This window comes from Ictidomys tridecemlineatus, chromosome 1 (genome assembly GCF_052094955.1).
Source record: "Ictidomys tridecemlineatus isolate mIctTri1 chromosome 1, mIctTri1.hap1, whole genome shotgun sequence".
Classification (NCBI taxonomy): Eukaryota; Metazoa; Chordata; class Mammalia; order Rodentia; family Sciuridae; genus Ictidomys; species Ictidomys tridecemlineatus.
Window position 1 is genome coordinate 223,901,528 of NC_135477.1, and position 22,984 is coordinate 223,924,511.

The window sequence follows — 22,984 nt, forward strand, 5'->3', positions numbered from 1 at the left end:
TTTTTCCTTGTACTTGCTCATTTGCTTTGTACAATAGTAGAAAAGATTGCAGAACGAATGACCATGAGTACTCAAAAGAGCAAAATAACACTGAACCAAGAGATCTATTTCTCAGAAGAGGTTGACTAAAAAAATGATAAGTTTTGTATATTTTTAGTGAATTAGTTTTATTGATGAATTATAATTATAAATCATAATGATACTGATTGTGACATATTTATGTATAATGGTGTAATTTTGAAATAATTTGTGCAATGAGGTTTTTTCCAAGTTTTATGGAAAGGACTGTGGTAGCTGGGTGAAGAACTGAGATGTATGAAAAGTTATTCTCTGATTTAAGTCCTGAAGAAAGAGAGGAAGTGGGTGAAAACGTTACTTAAGAATATCAAGGTTATCTTTGTGCAGCAGTGTCTTTTGGAAAAGTCTTGGCCATTTGGAATGAAGAGAGCTGAAATAATTTCCCAAGAAGAGAGATTATAGGAATAGAATCATGACCTTAAAGCCTCTGCCAGAATGGAGTAATTAGAAATTTTCAGGTAGAAGAATAGCATTATAAGGAGAGATATGTATCTTGGAAGAGGCAGCAATTGGAAAGAATCTTCATCTAGTGTCAAGAGTAAATCCAAAGAGGAGCTTCATCCCTAAATTCTCTGTATGTGTTAGACTAAATCCGTTTTTTGTTATTCAGGAAAAATAAAGACATACGGAAGCTGTTAGAGGACTATTGCTTCCTTTGATTATCATACTTGATTTGAGCCTAGTAATAAATAGTACGAGCTCACACTATGAGCTATATCATGATAGAAATCAATTTTGAATTCAAATTGGAAACTTTGAACTGAAAGTAGGTCTTCTTTTCTTTTCTTTTTTTAGTGGTGGATAGACCTCTATTTCATTTATTTATATGCAGTGCTGAGAATTGAGCCCAGTGCCTCACACATGCCAGGCAAGTGCACTACCAATGAACCTCAGCCCTAGGCCTGGAAGTAGGTCTTGATCACACAGCACTGGAGAAAGAATTAGGCGAGCAAATAAATTTTTTCTTGTTTCCTTTAGGAAGAAATAGCTCAGTATATGTCAAAAACTAAGGGGCAGGTAACAGAGTGCAAAATATCTGCAATACATTTGTCTGTTTCTTCTGTAACCCCTAAGGAACTGTGCTTTTGAGCCATTATGTTTTAAAGCTGTATTCCAAAACCTTCATTGAAGTGCTTTGTGAACTGAACAAACCTACTTTAACCAGTCTCTTCCAGTTCAGCCATATCCTTAAGTACTATCTCAATGTCTTAGCAAGATAACAATGATGCCAAGGATCAAACCAGTGGCATTCTCTATAGTCAATGATAATTTTGTTGTTGTTGTTGCTTTGTTGTCATTGTGCCTAAAAGAAACTTCAAATTTCATCAAGAAGTATCTTACCAAGTTGCCTCACTTAATAAAGAAAATTGTTTGATTGATGATACTGGATGGATTAACAGAGATCATTAGAGAAAAATTGAAACTCTTTCTTTCTTCCAGCCTTGAGTGTGTACACTGAAATCCTCCATCTAGAGAAGGTACAACCTTGCACACCTTTTTTCTTCTTGAAAGTGAGAAGTTGCATCAATATTTTATTAATAATAAGTTAAATACTAAAGAACACTCCAAAAAGTGGACTCAAAAAGTAATCCCACAGCTTTGGTAAGGCACAGAAAGAAGCCACTATGCACAAAAGCCTACATATTTGATTATATTCTTGAACAGCTTCCTGGTAGTGCGAGATGAATAAATAATGCTCAAGAATATCAAATAGCTTCTTTACTGAAAATAGATAATTTTTATTCAATAAAAAATGATAGACCTGAAATGTAAAACTAATTTTGTCTGACTCTATATTTTATAACATATTGATCTTTCCTTGGCCTTCCCACACTCTAAAAAAACAAAATAACCCCCCTTTTTAAGCCAAAAATAAGGACAGAGATCCAGAGATAACAAAATAAAACTCCAAATATTACAATGTTAAAAAATTGCTTAATTGCTAAGATTTTCTTAATAGTCTCCCCATGATATGTTCTTTTGGAGAAACCCATTATTAACTGAGAGTCTGTTCTATAATTATGGACAGTAACCTATGGCTGTAGAGGCTTTGATAGAACTTAGAGTAATGATCACCACTGGAGGAAAACCAAGTGGACAGTGGATGTTCATTCCCCGAGGGAAAGTGATACATGAAAATATCTTCTTATCCGAACAGAAGACTCAAAACCCTCTTGAAAAAATAAGCTTCATTTTGGGCATTGAGATATTAGGAAGTACTTCAGAAGAAGGCTGATAAAAAATTCTGGGAGGGAAAGAAGGAAATATAGAGTCACTGATACAGAAAGAGAAGTGCAGAAAGAGAAGTACAGAAAAAGAAAGGGAGGTGTGAGACAACATGTCAAATACCGCAGGAAGTTTAGCAAGATGCAAAGAGAGGAAAAATACCTGAGGTTTGTTAAAACCTGCATCATTGATGACCTTGGAAAAGCCTATTTTTGTGTACTGATGAGGATAGATGCCTAAATTGAGTAAACATGGTGTCTTAGTGTGTTCTGGCTGCCATAACAGTAGATTGTACTGCCAAAACCATAGTTAGTAGGGCTTAAACAACAGAAACTTATTTCTCACAGATCTGGAGGGTAGGAAATCCTAGATAAAAAAATGCCAGCTGATTTACTACCTGGTGCAAGCTATTTCTGTCTTGCAGGGAGCAGCTTTCTCCTTATATTGCCAAATGTCCTTTCCTCTGTGTGTGCATATGAGGATGGAGAGAGAATTACCTTTTTATAAGGCCACTAAGTACATCATAAATGTCCCACCCTCATGGCCTAGTATAACCCTAATTTCCTAAAGGTCCCATTTTCAAATACCACCACCTTGGGGGTTGGACTTCAACACAGGAAGGGAAATGGGAATGGAATTGGTGGGGGTGGGAAAGGAAACAAATGTTTAATTCATAACAATAGACAGTTCACCGAGAAATTTTATTGAGCAGGGGAGCTGATAATTTGAAAACTGGACAAAGAAGAGGTAAGAGGCAAGAGACAGTTTTAGTCATGTTTTCGAGAGTATTTTTGGATAGGGAATTTTAAAAAATGCTGATACAATAGTGGGCTTGTATCAATAAAAAGAAAGTAGTCAGCAACGCTGTACGAAACAGGAGTCTTTTAGAAAACAGTATTTATCTCAAGCATGTTGGATTCCTTGTAGTCCTGAATTGCCAGTTCAGATATTAAAGTGCAGGCAATTTACAAGCTGTACTGCTTCAGTTTCACTTTTAGTTCTGCCATTGATATGACTTGAATATGTCCCCCCAAATGTATGGTTTGAAAACGTCATTCTCAGTGCAACAATATTGGGAGGTGGGGCCTAATAAAATCTATTCAGGTCACAAGGGCTCCACTCTGAAGAACAGAATGATGTTTATTGTATTAGGACTTGAGACTTCTCTAGCTCAAGTTCCTGTGATGGCTCACACTTTCTTTGTCCTTCCACCATGAGCAATGCAGCAATAAGGCCCTCACCAGATGCCATGCCTTTGACCTCAGACTTGCCAGCTTGCAGAATGGTGAGAAATATATTTCTGTTTTTTAAAATAAATTATTCAGTTCCAGGTATTTGATTATAGCAGCACAAAACAGATTAAGATAGCTACTTACTAGCCAAGCAATTTGGAAAAGTTACCTAATCTCAATTTCCTAATCTCTAACATGGGAATAATAATAATAATAATAATAATAATAATAATAATCTGGCCTTCATACAGTTGTACTTCCTAGAGATTATTAAAGTTCATGCAATTTGGTGTTTATTCTTGGCAATGCTCATCACTACAAGTTAATTTGGTTTTTCTTCAATCATTCCTTGAATATCAAAGTCCTAGGCTAATGGAGCGTTGCTAAGGGTGTCAAATTGCTCCTTATTTTGAGCTTATTCACTTTATCTATTTTTCCCTCAGACTTCTTGTCAAAAAAATAACAGAGATTCTAAACCAGTCCAGGTCAAAGCCAGCATCCCTCTGCCTGGCCATGCTGCATCTCTATCTTCATGTGGAAATGACCTTTGGTGAGCATGGCAACCTGAAATTGAACCCTTCCCCAAACCTAACAGCAGTTATAAGTGCAGGAGTCCCTTGACTTCTGTATTCAGTTCAACATAACTAGCATGTCTTCTCTCCTCAGGCAAAATTATTTATTCACCTCTTCTTCACAGAATTTCCCTTGGTGTTCTAGTTCATTTAGGTGTCCATAACAAAATACCAGAGCCTTGGTAGTTTATAATTGCCAAAAAGGTTTCTTTTTCACAGATCTTGAATCTGGGAAGCCCAAGACTGCATTGGAAGGTATCATGTCTAGTGAGGACCTTCTTCCTTGTTGATGGTGTATTCTTAGTGTTTCCTCATATAGTGGAAGAAAAGAATTCTGATCTCTTGAGACTCTTTATAAAGGCACTAATCCTATCCACCTTCCTGATTTAATCACCTTCCAAAGGTCCCACCTTTCATACTGGGAATTAGGTTGCAACATACATATTTTAGGGGGACAAAAACATCCAGATCATAGCATTGGGTAAAGACACCCCACTCAATCTCAAGTTCTTTCATTTCCCTTTATTTCCCACCTCACTTCATAGCCTCCTCTTTCCTTGCTACTCTGAGTTCCTCTGAGCTTCATTGGTGAATGACATGTGGATGAAAGACATAATGAGCTCTTCCATCCAGCATAATTATTGATAAAGCAAAGGATGAGAGAACTGGGAGGATCTATCTCAAAACAATTCTTCTGATGGTTTGACTGTACATTGTTAAGCAGGAACTGTATATTACTTGGCAGACAACCTATATTGATTATGAGTTGTACCAACATACATACAGAGACCCAGGCACACATTAGTGTGGTGCTACAAAGTGGATATGGGTCGGAATAGTTGTAAAATTAGGTAATGTTACTTACCAACCGTGTTTTAAAAGCTAACGTGGTGTGTGTGTGTGTGTGTGTGTGTGTGTGTGTGTGTGTGTTTACATGTGTATTTAACAAGCTAAGATTTCCTTTTTTTAATTTTTGATTAACATTAGTCAGGATTTTAACATTAGCAGCTCTTAAGGCTGATTATGCTTTGGACACCTTAGGATGTCAATCCTCTCCTCAGGCAGTCTTATGTATACCAGGGAGCCAAGAGGAAATACCTTGATTATAAAGTTATCCAGGTTATTTTCAAATAATTGCAAGTAAACAGGAAGCAATGAACTGACATTATCAGATATTTTTAAAAATGTAGTCCTATTGTTTCTGTTATTTTCAAAGCTACTATAGCAATTACAGCCTGTTTATTCAAGGGCTGCTTAAATTATACAAGCAAACTTTTCTTTTTTTCTTTTTCTTTTCTTTTCTTTTCTTTTTTCTTTTTTTTTTTTTTTTTGCTTGATGAGAGTTTTCTTCTACTTTTGGTCATACTGAGGAATTTGCAGTCAGCCCTCACCATGTAAAGGCGTGTCATAAGTTAGAGTGCACATTTCATGCAGGGCTAGTCTAGCCACCAAATCCTATAACTCTTGAAATAAGATGCACCTGCTGTTAAGGTCAGAAGGCTTAGATTTATAATGGGGGAAAAAGCCTATGGAATTTAATCTAAGTGATGGCTCACCATCTCCCCTATGTTTAATGCCTGTCTGTGAGATGATATTGACATTGCTGCCAGGCCTGCAAGTTTATCTATGACAGGAAGACAGGAAATACAAAACCACAGTAAAACACTGTACTTAGTCTTGACTATTTCATCATGAGAGTGAAGTGTCTAAACTTAAAAAAAAAATTAGAAGATCAACAAGCATTATCAAGAATCAATTTAAAGTGTTTAGTCACATGTGATAAGCTGTGCTATTAAAACATCTTGAAAAGACCTTAGTTCAATTTTTTAAAAGTCTTGTGCTCATCCCAGCTTGCTCAGTACCTAACAAGCTGCTAGCACTAATAATGCTAAATTTCAGGCTGATCCCTGCCAAATTCTTAAACTAAACTCATTCTTTTTAGATAACATTTATTCTAACCTGTGGGCATCTGGAATAATTAGATCTTAGGAACCTCGGGAACTCTGAGTTCTTTATCCTGTCTCCGTGTTGACTGTAAATTAGAAATGATCATAGTATTAATATTTCCTACCTCATCTGTTGTAAGAAATAAGTGGGATAAATATAAAAGGTGCATAATGTAATACATTCTCTAGAATAGTCTTGTGATACACAGTGAACATTCCTCTATCTTCATGACCTGTGGTGTCTACTAAAGATCTGATCTGGCCCATCTTTTTCCTCCATTACTCAAAGGAAGGAGCTGTTGGGAGACTGGGAGGTCTACAATCTACAGAGATTGTGGAGACATTTCAGATCGTCAACAAAAGCTTTTGGAGTTTTTTTTACAATCATTCTTACAGGGTGTGACCCAAATACAAGAATCTCAGTTGCCTTTGACAGTCAAATTGATGTCTCTTATTTTTATTTCTTTTACTTGAGCTTAATGTAAAATATCAGGAAAATTAAGATGACATTATTTATTTAGCGCATGATATAATGTTTTGTATACAATATATATCTACACGTTGATCCTGTAAGTCTGTATGATTCTAACTTAGGTAATCTGCATTTAAAGAACTGCATTTCCACTGCTAGTTACTATTAAAAAATGGAAAAACCAATTTAATTCTTTAAGCATACATCTTGGAAATCCAGTTGTTAGGAATACTTTTCTATTTTCTATTTCTTCCTGTCTTTTATTTTTTTAATATCTTTTTCGAAGCTCAATTTGCTACATTCTCCAGAATGCCTTGACTTCATTCTTGGCTTCCTTCTTTCTTTCTTTTTTCCTGGTCGTCACATAAATTGTCACAAATGAGTTTTGATAAATTATTTCTCTTTTCTGACTCCTGGATTCTGTCTCTCTTTGTTTGCTCTCTGAGCCTTCATCAACAACGTCTAGTCTGGTCTGAAAATAACAAATTATCCCTGAGGTCACAGAGTAAGACAGATTCTAAGAGGAGTAACCTTGCTTTTAACATCAGTATCAGTCTATCCCAGCAATGAGTGGCAGAAATTTGTAAGTTGGGGATAGATGTTTAAAATGCTGAAATCAGATGTTAATAATGTTTAGTTCTTACGTTGTCACAAAAATTGCTGTTTATAAGGTATTAATATTCTATTTTTACAGGTGAGAAAACTATGATTCAGAAAATTAATATTATTAGCCTATGCAAAAATTAATATTATTAGCCTATGCAAACAGAACTAATATTTTAAAAGTTGAAATCCGTTTGACTGTTTCCCATTAGTGTGAAATTCTACATTTGTGATATTAAGGAATATATAAGATTGTCATTAAAAAAATTAGGTTAATTCCATTAGCTTAATGTGCTATTTGACTCTTTAATATGCTCTAGATGATAGTTATGGCTTGAATTCTAAATTTCTCCCAAAGGCCCAGGTATTAAAATCTTGATACTCAGGGAGAGACTATTGGGAGGTGATAAAAACTTTAGGAAGTGTGGCCTTATGGTGAGGTCCTTAGGTCATTGCAGGAATGCTCTTTCTTCTTCTTTTCTCTGTCTCTTGTCTCATGATGATGTGGTTTTTCTCTTCTATACACTTCAAATATGATGTGCTGTCTTGCCACAGACCCAAATCACCGAGGGCAATAGATTGTGGACTGAAACCTCCAAAACTGTGATTCAAAATAAACCTCTTCTGTATACAAGTTAATTGCCTCAGGCAAATTAATATAGTGATGGATATATGATTAATACAATGGTTTCTTTGGATTCACTTTATTCTAATTACAAGAAATAAATAAAATATTTACTTGTACCAAAGTAAAAATAAAGTAAATAAGTTAATAAATAAAATTAATACTGTTGGGGCTGGGATTGTGGCTCAGCAATAGAGTGCTCGCCTAGCACATGTGAGGCGCTGGGTTTGATCCTCAATACCACATAAAAATAAATAAATAGAATAAAGGCATTATGTCCAACTACAACTAAAAATATTTTTAAAAATTAATACTGTTAATCAAGAGTGGTTTTGTTCCTTGAATGAAGGAAATTTCTTAGCTGAATACAGGAAAATCTTATGAACAGTGATATAAGAATTAGAACCAGCAACTGTGGCAAGCGGAATGACAGCAGAGATAGCCATCTGTCTCTCTCTCTCTCTCTCTCTCTCTCTCTCTCTCTCTCTCTCTCTTTCTCTCTCTCTCTCTCTCTCTCTCTCTTCTTCAATTCTCTCTCTCTTTCTCTCAGCTTCAATAAATGGTCTCTTGTCATTCCTATGTATGTCAGTTTTATTTGTGTCTGTCTGGATACTACCTTCTTGTTATTCAGTGTACACACATCTTACCATGAAATCTTTGAATGGAATTCTCATTCTCTCAGTAAACATGACTTTTTAAAGAAAATTGCAACAATAAAAATTTCACAATTGTGTTTTCATTGCAAATTCCTTGGAAGTAGAGTAAGATTGACCCTCATCCCAAATGATTATAGCCAGCATTTCAAAATCTTTTGCTAGACAAAGCTGCTCCTCAAAGCCACGGGTGAACAGATTTTACTAAAAAGAAGTAATGAACAGAAATAAAACTATCAACAACTTTCATATAATGTTGTATGAAAAAATAATGGTATTTAAGAATTTAGGTGTACTTAAGCCCTATATGATCCCCTGATTTCAACTTGGGCAAATTTAATTTTTTAGGCAAGTATTACAAGTTTCAGTACCTGGCTTCTAGTGAAGACTTGGTACTTACTTGGTCACCATATATGGGAGTTTCTGAGATTTAAAAAATTGTTTTAATAACCCACCAATAGAATTCAGTGACATAAAATATCTAGGAACATCACTTATAGTATCTTTTGTCAGGTGTTTTTATTATCAAGAACTGTGAAGAGTCTTAAAATTCTTTCTTACTCAAAAGCCAACAATATAGGGAGTCCTGATTTTGTCATTGGTTGCAGCAGGAATGTGATTTCTAGCTTAGAGACAATTTTGCTACTCATAGCAATAGTAGTACTCCAAATCAGCATTTGTACTGTTTGTTTTTTTTTTAAGCCTCTATTCCCAAAGGGCAATGCAAAGTAAGATAAGTGACATCTGTTCAAGCAGGGACTATGCTATAGGGGAGGAATTTCGAGTGTAGGAAGTCCAACTGTTTTGTATTGGTTTCAGAGGGAGATATTGTCTTTATTATAAGGAGCAGAAACAACCCTGCTTTTTTCCAAAAGTACTACTTTATCTTTATCTTCCAAGGATATTTTCTTCACAAACTTTCTTAGAATACTGTCCACAAAAAGGTAATTAACATTTCTTCTTACTAGATGTGCAGTCCAAGGAGAAGCTAATAAAGATTTGTCTACCAACCAATCATTGTAAGACCATCAGTTTTGAAAGAATTGACAAAATCCTCCCAAATGTACAAAATCCTGTGAAAGAATGGACAGGAAATCTCAAATAGTATAAAATAAATCTATGTCAGCCAGTTTTTGTTCAATCAATTCCTAATATTATTTTCTTAGTGAAGCTTTTAAAAAAAAAGATGTCATGAGGAATACCTTATTTTATAATTTAATTAGATCAAATTAATGTTGAGAGATATCGATATGATATAAAAATCAATCATTTTTTCACTGATTTGATCTCATCAGTAATATATAAACTCATGATATAGGTAGCTTTATTGATTTTTCAAATCAGTGCCATGTAGCTACTATAAGTATGATTCTTGATCCTTTAAAATTGGAGTTCTTATCAGTTTTTAATTCATAAATGTTCATGATATAAATTAGTCAGAATTTATGTAACAAAATGACAATAATTTATTTTACAGTTATATTGCATGGTATTTACTAAATGTGTTCAAAATGTTTAGAACCTCACAATGCCTTGAGATTGAGACAAGACAGGCATTCTTGCTTTACCTTAAAGGATGAGGTAAGAAGCAGAGAGCTCAGTGACCTACCTAAGCAAGTTCACAGACCCAATTAGGGACCTAGATCCCAGTGTCCTTAGTTCTAATCTAGTTCTATTTCTACTGCCTTGTAGAATCTTTCCCTTAAAAACAGCGAAAGTGGAAACTAAATTATACACAGGAACAAAGAAAATGTTCCTGTAGTCAGGGCTGGAAATACATTTGTATAGCAGCATGTTGAAAATTTGGTTGAATTCATGGGCACTTTACTTGAAGAGGCTCAAGGATATAATCTCTTTCCTTAATAGAAAACCTATTGAGGAAGTAATTCTTTATGCTCAAAAGATCCAATGATGGAAATCACAGAAGAACTCACTAGGATCTCTATTCAGATGTGAAGTAGGGACTAGAAAGAGGTTGTTAGTGCAGCCATCCCGCAGTTCTAACATAAAGGTTGAGGGACTTTGAACAGATGACAGGAGTTTTCCAGGAGGTTTTTAAATAGTATTGTGGTTTTTAACGCAGCCTTATACCCCACAAGACTCTTCAGAAACAGGTGCAGAGAGTTATGGTATCCCTCAAGCTTTAATATTATTGATTATTTAGCTTTTTACCTACAGTATATAAAATGTGCAGGTATTTTAATAATAAAAATTAAGAAAAAACTTGGTACTGAAAACTAAAACAAAAATGATCAGATGTGTATGTTATTATAATCAATTAGCTATTTCCAGATGAAGTAAAACTAGAAAACATTTTAACTCAAAAACATACATTGTAAAATTAAATATGAAAGAGACTGTTGTTGAGGCTCAGTGGTAGAACACTTGCCTTGCACAGGTGAGGCATTGGGTTTGATTCTCAGTGCCACATAAAAATAAATGAATAAATAAATAAATAAAGATATTGTGTCTATCTACAACTAAAAAAAATATCTTAATAGTTAAATATGAAGGAGGTAACAAGGATTGGCTCATGATGTGTGTGCCTGTGTTTGTATGTGTGAGTGTGAGCATGCATGTGCCTGGATGTGGCTCGCCATCAAAATTGCCTAAGATTTAATGTGAAGATTTCTTATTTTTTGATATGTATGAAAGTAATTTATCAAATTAATTAGTTTAGACTTCAGAAGGAATAGAAAGTCAGACCTAACCTCTTTTTTTTCAAGTCCCAGATCTTTGTTGACAAATTTGTTTTATTTAGTTAGTTTTTAAATATTTATTTTTTAGTTTTAGGTGGACACAATGTCTTTATTTTTATGTGGTGCTGAGAACCGAAGCCAGTGCCTCACACAAGCTTGGCGAGCGCTACCACTTCATCCACATCCCCAGCACCCAGATCTAATCTTGAGGGGATAAGTTATCAGATAAGTAGGCTGCTCTCTGTTTGCTGAAAATAAAATGATGGAAGCTTTGTGCTGACTGGATTGAGGAACCTGGAGCCACAGCCTGGGGCACTTTAGCTCAGTAACCTGAAGGCTAAGTCCTCCACTTGGGCAGTGAGGTTCTAGTAGGAGAGAGGTGTGTCAAAAGGAACAGTGAAGACTGTGGTAGTTTTGTGGGCTGAGCTTTGAGGTTACCATGGAACCTAGTTACACATTTATGTTTCTTTTCTCAACTAATTATCACAATAGTTCACGTGAAAAGTATTATTATTGCCCTTGATTTGCAATAAACTCAGTGTGCTTTGCTTAGAATCTGATATTTGACTCCCAAACTCCAAATCCAATCCTAAATTTAAAGTACCCTTTCAATTTCATTAGTTCTTGGGTTGAGCTATTTTATATGTTTAAAACTCAACTCTCATTATGGCTTTTTTTAAAAATTAATTATTCTAAAGTCTAGATGATTAAAAAACAGTGCTAACAAAAGAACCATTTTTAAGTGTGATGGCAGGTTGTGTGCATGTGCATGAGCAAGTGTGTGAATTAACTTTCCTTTTGTCTTTTTCATCATGTACTGGAATTATGTCAGAACTTATTCCATCTAGAAATTAATATATCATGTAGTTTTTAATATCTGTTCTATGTTCTATTAGCTCAGGATACTGTAAAAGTTACCACAGACTGGTGGCTTAAGCCACAGAAATTTATATATTTTCTCATAGTTCTGGTTACTGAGAAGTCTAAGACTGAGGTGCTGCTGGGTTGACTTCAGTCAGGATGCATTTGCTGGCTTGGGAAAGGCCATCTTCTCCATATTCTGACATAAGACTTTTCTTCTGTGTGCATTCAGAGAGAGCAAACCTGGTGTTTCTCCCATTTCTTGTAACACTGCCTTTGAAATTAGGGCCCACTAATGACCACATTTAGCATTAATTAACTTTAATTAACTCCTAAAAGACTCTGTCTTCAAATATATTCACACAAGTAGTTAGGGTTTCAACTTAAGATTTTCGGCCAACACAATTCAGTAACTAATAATTGTGTACTAATGAAATATTTCAAATAATGAAAGGATGCTAATTATGATGTATTTATATATAATGAATGCATGTGATATTCATATGAACATTTATGTTTAATACTTAATAATTTTAGAATATTAGAAGATGAAAATCATTTGAAAAATTTCCTAAGACCCAAATGAAGTTAAAAAAAATAATATATCAATCAGCTGGGTGTAGTGATGCACATCTGTACTCCCAGTGGCTCAGGAGGTTGAGGCAGGAGGATCTCAAGTTCAATGCCAGTCTTGGCAATAGTAAGGTACTAAGCAACTCAGTGAGACCTTGTCTCTAAATAAAATACAAACAAGGGCTGGAAAAAAAACCATCAGTGATATTTAACAAGGCATACTTGAAAAAAGTTGAAGTAAATGTTAATAGCACAAACAAAACTTATTTTAAAATGTCCATTTAAAGATTGAAAATACTTAGAATAAGCAATAAGAAGAACATATGGCCTTTCTGATTGTAATTCTAAGATTTTCTATTTTTAAGTTCTCATAAATTGGAATGGTATGAATATTTTATGTTATTATGATGGTAAGAAAACATGAGCAGAACATCCAAGAAATATCAAATAACATGAAAAGACCAAAATTAAGAGTTATTGGAATAGGTGAATGAGCAGAGATACAGACCAAAGAATGCAGAATCTTTTCAATGATATAATAACAGAAAACTTCCCAAACCTAAAGAATGAAATGGAAAATTAAATAAAGAGGCTTACAGGACCCCAAGTGTACAAAACTACAGCAGACCCACACCAAGACACATTATAATGAGAATGACTAACACAGAGAATAAAGATAAAATCTTAAGGCTGTGAGAAAAAGAAATTGAATTATGTATAGGGCAAAACCAATTCAGATCTCAACTGATTTCTCAGCTCAGACCCTCAAAGCTAGGAGGTCTGCGAATAATATATTTCACGTTCTGAAAGAAAACAGATGCCAACCAAGAATTTTATATTTAGCAAAATTAAATTTCAGATTTGAAGATAAAATCAAAACATTCCATGAAAAAAAAATATTAAAAGAATTCACAACTAGAAAGCCTACACAACAGAACATTCTCAACAAAATATTCTACGAGGATAAAGTAAAAAGAAAAAGTGAAAACCAACAAAGAGAGAATGTACACTAAAGTGACATTCAACCAAATGAGAAACTAAGACAAATCAAAACCAGAAATAAAACAAAATGACAGGGAATACAAATCATATCTCAATAATAACCTTGAATGTCAACATCCTAATCTCATCAATGAAAAGATATAGACTGGCAGGTTGGATTAAAAATAAAGACCTAACAATATGCCCTCTTCAAGAGATTCACCTCATGAGCAAAGACATCCACAGACTGAAGGTGAAAGGATGGGAAAAAACTTATCACTCATATGGATTGCATAAACAAGCAGGGGTTTTCATTCTCATTTCAGATAAAGTAGATTCTAAACAAAAGTTAATCAGAAGAGACAAAGAACAACATTTCATACTCCTTAAGGGAAGTATATATAAGCGGGACATAACAATTATAAATATTTATGCTTCAAACAATGGAGCATCTATGTACATCAAGAAAACCCTTCTCAATTTCAAGAGTCAAATAGACCACAATATAATATTACTGGGTGACTTTAAAACACCTCTGTCACTACTGGAGAGATCTTCTAAATAAAATCTAAATAAGGAAACTATAAAAAATAGAATCAATAATTTAGACTTAACAGACATATGTAGAATATTTCATTCATCTTCTCAGCAGCACATGGATCCTTCTTAAAATAGACCATATCTTATGCCACAAAGCAACTTTTAGTAAATAGCAAAAAAAAAAAAAACAAAAAAACAAAAAAAAAAACAGAGATAATGCCCTGCATTCTGTCAGACCACAATGGAATTAAATTAGAAATCAGTTATAAAATAAAAAATAGAAGCTATTGTAACAAGTGGAGACTAAATAATACACAGTTTAATGATGAATAGATAGTAGAAGAAATCAAGGATGAAATAAAAAAATTCTTAGAGGTAAATTAGAACACTGATCTATCAAAATCTCTGGGACACAATGAAAGTAGTACTAAGAGAAAAGTTTATTGCATTGAATGCATCATTAAAAGAATAAAAAGTCAACAAATAAATGGCCTAACACTACATCTCAAAGCCCTAGATAAAGAAGAACAAATCAACACCCAAAGCAGTAGAGACAGGAAATAATTAAAATCAGAGTTAAAATTAATGAAATCAAAACAAAAGAAACAATTGAAAAAAAATTGAAAAAACAAAAGTTGATTCTTTGATAAAATAAATAAAATAGATAAACTCCTGGCCATGTTATTTCATGTTAATGAATTACTAAAATACAAGATGAAGAAGGAAATATCACAATGGGCACATCTGAACTACAAAATGTAATTGGAAACTATTTTGAAAATTTATACCCTAATAAAATAGAAAATATCCAAGAGATAGACAAATTTCTAGAGATATATGACCTACCCAAACTGAATGAGGAGGTCATATATGATTTAAACAGATCAATTTCAATTAATGAAAAAGAAAATGCCATCAAAAGCCTACCAACCAAGAAAAGCCCAGGACCAGATGGATTCTCAGCCAAGTTCTAAAAGACTTTCAAAGAAGAAGTAACACCAATACTCCTCAAGGTATTCCATGAAATATAAAAGGAGGGAATCCTTCCAAACTTATTCTATGAGGCTAATATCACCCTGATACCAAAACCAGATAAAGACACATCAAGGAAAGAAAACTTCAGACCAATATCCCTGAAGAATATAGATGCAAAATTCTCAATAAAATTCTGGCAAATTGCATTCAAAAACACATTAAAAAGATAGTGCACGACGATCAAGTGGGATTCATTCCAGGGTTGCAGGGTTAGTTCAACGTATGGAAATCAATAAATGTAATTAATCATATTAATAGACTTAAAAACAAGGATCATATGAATCATCTCAATAGATGCAAAAAAAAAAAAGCATTTCACAAAATATAGCTCACCTTCATGTTCAAAACACTAGAAAAACCAGGAATAGTAGGAACATACCTTGACATTGTAAAAGCTATATATGCTAAACCCAAGGACAGCATCATTCTAAATGGAAAAAATCTGAAAGCATTCCTGCTAAAACCTATAACAAGATAAGGATGTCCTCCTTCATCACTTTTAGGCAACATCATCCTTGAAACTCTAGCCAGAACAATTAGACAAAAGAAAGAAATTGAAGGGATACAAATAGGTAAAAAAGAACCCAAACTATCCCTATTTGCTGATGACATAATTCTATATCTAGAAAATACAAACAAAATTCCACCACAAAACTTCTATAACTAATAAATGAATTCAACAATGTAGCAGGATATAAAATCAACACCCACAAGTCAAACACATTCCTATACATTAGTGATGAATCCACTGAAAGAGAAATCCATTCACAATAGCCTCCAAAAAAAAAAAAAAAAAAAAAAAACCCTGGAAATCAATCCAACAGAAGAGGTGAAAGACCTCTGCAATGAAAACTACAGAACATTAAAGAAAGAAATTGAAGAAAACCTTAGAATATGTAAATATCTCCCATGCTCCTGGATAGGCAGAATTAGCTTTGTCAAAATGCTCATACTACCAAAAGCATTATACATATTTAATGCAATTCTATTAAAATCCCAATGACATTTTTCATAGAAATAAAAAAAAGCAATCATGAGATTTGGAAAAATAAAAGATGTAGAATAGTTAAAGCAATCCTTAGCAAGAAAAGTGAAGCACGAGGCATCACAATACCAGACCTTAACCTATACTACAGAGCTATACTATCAAAAACAGCAAAATATTGGCACCAAAGTAGACTTGTAGACCAATGGTACAGAATAGAGGACATAGAGACAAACCCACATAAATATGGCTATCCCATACTAGATACGGGTGCCAAAAACATTCACTGGAGAAAAGATAGCTTATTCAACAAATGGTGCTGGCAAGACTGTAAATCCATATGTAGCAAAATGAAATTAAATCTCTGTCACCCTGCACAAAAATAAATTCAAAGTGGATCAAAGTGGATATTAGGCACTAAACAGAGACCCTGTGCCTAATAGAAAAAAAAATATAGAGCCAAATCTTCACCTCATTAGCCTAGGATTTGACTTCCTTAACAAGACTCCTAAAGTGCAAGAAGTAAAATCAAGAAACCGTAAATGGGATGAATTTAAATTTTAAAAAAATCATATAATCATTAAAATTTAAAATTAATATAATCATTTAAATTTTTAAATTCGTCTCAGCAAAGGAAAAAATAAATAACATGAGAAGAGATCCTACAGGTTGGGAGAAAATCTTTACCACATTCACCTTCAATAAAGCATTAATCTCTAGGATATATAAAGACTCAAAAATCTTAACACACAAAATAAATAAATAAATAAATAAATAAAACAAAAACAAAAGACAAATAACCTAATCAGACACTTCACAAAAGAAGAAATACAATTGATCAACAAATTTATGAAAAAGTGTTCAACATCTCTAGCTATAGAGAAATGCAAATCAAGTACTCTAAGGTTTCATCTCACTCCTGTCAGAATGACAATCATCAAGAATATAGGCAACAATAAATATTGAAGAGGAGGTAAGGAAAAGGTACAATCATACATTGTTGGTGGGACTGCAAATTGGTGCAACCACTATAGAAAGCAGTATGGAGATTCCTCAGAAAACTGGGAATTAAAATGCTATTCATTTGACCCAGCTAACCCACTCCTTGGTTTATCTAAAGGACTTAAAATCAGCATACTATAGTGACACAACCACATCAATGTTTAACACAGCTCAATTCACAACAGCTAGCCTATGGAACCATACTAGGTGTCCCTCAATAGAGGAATGAATAAAGAAAAAATGGTATACATACTCAATGGAATATTACTTATCTTTAAAGAAGAGTAAAATTATGGCATTTGCCAGTAAGTGGTTGAATTTAGAGAATATCATGCTAAACAAAATAAGCTAATCCCACAACACAAAGGCTGAATGTTTTCTCTAATATTCAGATGCTAATTCACAATAAGGTGGGGAGCACTTAGGGAAGACTATCATTACCTTAGATTAGATAGAGGGAAATGATGGGAGGGAAAGGGCGGGAATGTGGGGATAGAAAAGATAGTAGAACAAAACAGACATTATTACTGTATGTATATATGTGACTACATAATCCATATGATTCTGAAACATGCACACTCAGAAAAATGAGAAATTATATCCCTTCTATGTATGATATATAAAAGTACATAAATGCATTTTACTATTATGTATAACTAATTAAATAAATTTTAAAATAATATATATGAATGTTAAAAGAAAATGTAATAATTCTCTATTGTCTTAATATTTGAAATATTTAATATATAATCATTAAAAATTTTAAATACATTTATCTTTTTAGTGGCAGTATACATTGGTAATTGAACAGTTAGTCTATAGTTTATAACTTTGGTTCAAATCCTAATTTCACCTCTTACTAGCCATCTAACTGGGAAATTTGCTTAAACTGTCCATATTCTCATTTTCTCATCTGTTAAAGTGTGGAAAATAATAGTGCATACTTCTTTGGATGTTATAAAAATCAGTGAAATAATATCTGTTAAGCATGAAGAATAGTAGCTTGTTCAGTTCATGTTACTACCCATAGTTATCACTAAAAAAAATTATTGGTAGATCAATTTTAGCATTAAAAAACATCCACTAAAGTCTGCATACATTTTGAACCACTTAAACATATTTTAATTATAAATTTATCTATCTCTCTCTCTCTCTCTCTCTCTATATATATATATATACATTTTGAACCACTTAAACATATTTTAATTATAAATTTATCTATCTACTATATATATATATATATATATATATATATATATAGAGAGAGAGAGAGAGAGAGAGAGAGAGAGAGAGAGAGAGAGAGAGAGGATTTTTAAATGTTAGCATTCTGAGTATAAACAAGTTATTTCCTCAGATACTGAGAATTGAAATGTTACTCAAAATTCTGAAGATCTCTTGGGACCTGTAAAAACACGTGCATATAAAGAATATGGATTCAGAAGGGTGGTATTAAGTAGCATAGTCTGTTATAACTGGGCTCTTCTGTCCCTTTACAATCATTGGTAAATCCCTTTGCAGCTAGTTACATTAAGGATTTGAAGCATAAGAAGAGTCAGGCTTTACCACTGTGAAGTACTGAGGTGTCCTCTCATTAGCTTTCCTGGACTTCTTAGAATAGGCTGGTGGTTACAACTAAGTGTGTAAAAATCTAGACATTTCTAAGGTTTTCAAAACTCCTGGGAGTTCCTGAAACCCTTTCAATGGATGCATGAGGTCAAAACTGTTGTCCTAAGGAATTCAAGGCATACTAGATATTTCTTGCCTCTTCTACTGAGTTGATCTTTGCCCTGATGATATAGAAGCACTTGTGGGCAAAACTGCTGGTACCACAGTAGGAATCAAGGCAATGAAACCAAACTCTAGTTCCAGTTTTACTTGAGTATGTTTTCCATGAAGAGGTAAACACTAAAAATCTTATAAAATTCTGACTCTTGAGAGTTCTTCATAAATGGAAAGCACTGAGAATATTAAAAAAAAAACAAAAAATTTTTGCTACATATTGCAGTATAATGGTTGATCCCAGGGTAAGAATTTATGTGATCACTTGAATTTCAAGCTAAATAGGTCACTTTTTTTTTTTTTCTTGGAGCATTGTTTATACTTGAAAAAACAGCCAAAAAACTGTACTTTTCCAGACCCGAATTTTGGCAGATATTTTTTTTAAAAATGAACAAATTGAGCAATCACTTTAAGGAAAAGTACTGACAGTATCTGTTGTCGATTTGAGATTATATATATATGTATATATATAATCTCATATATGTATATATATATTATAAAATATATAAAACATATAAACATATATATATATATATATATATATATATATATATATATATATATACTTTAAAGCAGTATCCCCATCTTGGACTTGACACTTTCTTAATATTTAAAGATTTTTTTAATCTTGTCTGTATTAATATTTATAAAATTTTTAAAAATTATATAATTAAGCTTGTCAATAAATAGAACATCTTCATATTTCAGTGTAATCTAAATTTCCAAATGATTAGTTCATGATATTACAGAACATACATGGGTAAATAAAAGATTACTTTAAAGTGAAAAACAGATTAACATGAAAGGTACACAATTGAATTTAGCATAGCATAGTAGTCAATGTTTATTTCTATGAGTTCAGATTCCACATTGTGACTAATCATTGGAAATTACTTCAGGGTATGTTTTGGAATAGTATTAAAGAAATACATGCATGATTATCTGAAAAAGATATTAAAATGCAATTAAATTTTCCAACTCCATACCTTTGTAAAGCCAGACTTCTTTCATACATTTTTACAAATCTAACCCATTCAATTAGATTAAATGTCGAATCAAATAAGATAATCTATCTTTTATAAACTCAAATATTAAAGCTATTTTCAAAAGTGTCATGCTATTGTTTTCATTAATTATTTGGTTGGAGAAAAATATTATTTTTCACAAATAATTTTCTTTGTAGTAACATGCAGTAGTTTTATTACAGTTACCTCTAAATTAATTAGCACATCAACATTAAAGTCTTCTCATATTTCACTTCCATTGTGTTAAATATCAATAGATACAGAACTCACAAGCAAAGCTCTTTGTGGTGATCAATATTTCTTATGAGAGAAAGGGTTCTGAGACTGAAATGTTGGGAGTCATCTGATGAATTTTAGATTTTTCTTTTAGTTGTAAATGGACACAATATCTCTATTTATTTGTTTTTATGTGGTGCTGAGGATCTAACCCAGGGCCTCACACATGCAAGCCAAGAACTCTAAGACTGAGCTACAACCCCAGCCCTGTCTGATGAAATTTGAATCTTTCTTGAAAGCTAATCCCTTGATATTGATGGTGGATATATTGGTAGGGCTCATCTTCATTTTTTTTTCTGTTTTTTTTTTCTTTTGTTGGACTAATCACTGGAAATATCAGAACTGAATGGAAAATCTTCCAAGGCTGCTGGACTTTCAGAAACCTTGCTATTTAAGAAATGTATCTCTCTCTCTCTCTCTCTCTCTCTCTCTATATATATATATATATATATATGTGTGTGTGTGTGTGTGTGTGTGTGTGTGTGTGTGTCACACACACACACACACACACACACACATAACATACCTCAGAGCAGTCCTTGTATTTACTACATGTCTGTCCTTGAACAATGAAAGCTTATTTAATATAATATTTACATCCTTTTTGTTGTTGTCCTATAGACTAATGAGATGATTCTAGCAAATCCTTAAGACTCACATTTGAAATTCCAAATTAAGACATCTGAAAATTATATTAATCAGTTGAAAAATTGGGAAGCTGCATTAGCCTCAGTACATAATTATGTTTCCAGTTTTGGCCAGAAAATGAACTTTTCAATGTATAGGTTTAAAAAACAGTCATCTGGGGACATGTGTACTCATTTGTACCAACAGATACATAGTAACGGAAATACAGAAAAGGAATATGAAATGTTTGAGAAATTATTATGAGAACACCTGCCAATAAATTATGCTTTCTTTTTGTTGTCATCAAGGATGTATCACATGAGGTAAGAAAGTTATTGTAAACTATCACCTTCCCTGCTCCAGAGGAAATAGTGCACCTCTTCCCACTTCTAGGCAGACATTCAGCTTTGACATCAATTGTATTCATCTCTCTCTCTGTCTACTGGCTCCTAGACTGAATGATCAGAAGTATGCTTGATTGCTTGGTTACTAAAAGAATATTTTAAAAAAATCAGGTAGAAAAGTGGAAATATTTAATAAAATATCTGAATATCTAAAACAGAAAATGAAGGCATCTTTAGTTAAACCCTCTGCTTTATTCTCTCTCAATGTCCTGAAATATCCATTTCTCTGTGAAGAAAAGAATTAAATTAAGGCATAAATGCAGGAAGACAAGTCACTTCTCATTTTTCCAGGTCTTAAGACAGCATTACTGTCTACTAAAAACATATGTTTAATTTTTTCAAAAATAAAATTTTGCTATTTTAATGTCAAAAGCACAGGATATTCGTTACAAGATGACTAGTTCAAACTGTAAATAAAGGTTGACAAACTGAGTTTTTTGTTTTCAATTGTGCTCCTAGATTTATTTTACTTTATTTGTACCAAAATTGAGGTATTGATCTTGAGTGCTCCTTATCTTATAAAATTTAGCTGTGTTGAAGAAATAAAATAATCTGGTTTTTCTTCCTTTGCATAATCAAAAAGATTTTACAGGAAGAAAAAGTATGAAATCTGGTATTAGGTAGCCTCCACCACAGCCATGAATTATGTTGTATTTTAGACAGGAGGATCTGGGTATGAGAAAGACTTAAAGAGCAGAGGGACGCCCCAAATCAGAATGCTTTGGGGGTCTCCATGGAAGGTCAGAAGCATTGAGTGTGTAATAAGCGGGGGGCAACACAGCAGCCATTATCTTCCCTTTGACAGAGCGGCTCACTGACCTGGCATGCTGGCAAATGGAGAGGAAAACTCTGCTCCGAGATGTAAATTCCCCATACAGGTCCCTCATGAATATCTTGTCTCCAGGATTCAAGCCAGTGACCTGGAAAACAAGGTTCCTCCCCAATCAAAATGACAGGCTGAGCTGGTTTCCTGTTAGGAAGACTACGAGGTGTGTAAAAAAATTATGATTTCTGAGGGGAAAAAAATGAGATGTCACACAGAGCAAAATATTACTTTCAAATGGTCCTCCGCAGTTCTTTTGAATGGCAGCTGTTAAGAATTCAATTGTGTGTGTGACACGCTGGAATCCAGAATGGAAGTTCTGTTGGGGGCAGGAATGAATAGAAATTTTCAATTTAAATACTCATTTGAGAATATTTGAATATCTGTCATTCTTTGTAGCCTAAAGGTTAATTCTTGAAAAAATAATTTCCATTAGTAACACAAATTCTAACCTTGTCAAATCCTCTTATGTAATGCATCAGTGCTGAAAGGCATATCCTTGCAAAACTGTACTATTAAATGTGTAATCCTGGTTTATAGACAATGTTTTCCTCCAGAAGTTTCATTTATTTATAAGGTACTTGTTAATGGAGAATTCATTATGTTTACTTTCATAGACAATATGAAATAATCATTAATTATCAACTGTTGAATATAAAATATATCAAAATGAAAAATAAATACCATGTATTATATAATCCATTGAAAAAGATGTGTCTAATTTCTGCAGAAAACATTACCATTTAAAAGTACTATACTATGTATACTGCAGTAACACCTTAGGTTTTGGTTATATTTTAGAAAAATATTTAATTAAAATGTTCTACTAAATATTAACAATATCATGTTTTCTACTTTAAAATAATAACATAAAACTGTAAATCAGGACAAATGAATGTTTTGGTGATACTATAACCTATTTAATTAATCATGTGCTCAGTAAAATAAAATTTTAAAAAGGAATGTA

At 33.2% G+C, this 22,984-nt stretch overlaps 1 long non-coding RNA gene across 2 annotated transcripts in view; it reads right to left on the bottom strand.

Moving 5' to 3' along the window:
* LOC144366868 (uncharacterized) overlaps positions 1 to 22,396 on the bottom strand; it is a 95,130-nt gene extending 72,734 nt beyond the window's left edge. Inside the window, exons 1-2 of one of the 2 annotated variants that reach the window (XR_013426012.1) lie at positions 22,249 to 22,395; positions 22,014 to 22,114 (exon numbers count right to left, since the gene is read on the bottom strand). This is a non-coding gene — a long non-coding RNA (uncharacterized LOC144366868). Of the gene's footprint in view, positions 1 to 22,013; positions 22,115 to 22,248 lie in introns of both variants that reach the window. The other variant, XR_013426013.1, reaches the window with a different exon arrangement.
* Positions 22,397 to 22,984: the final 588 nt, after the last annotated feature.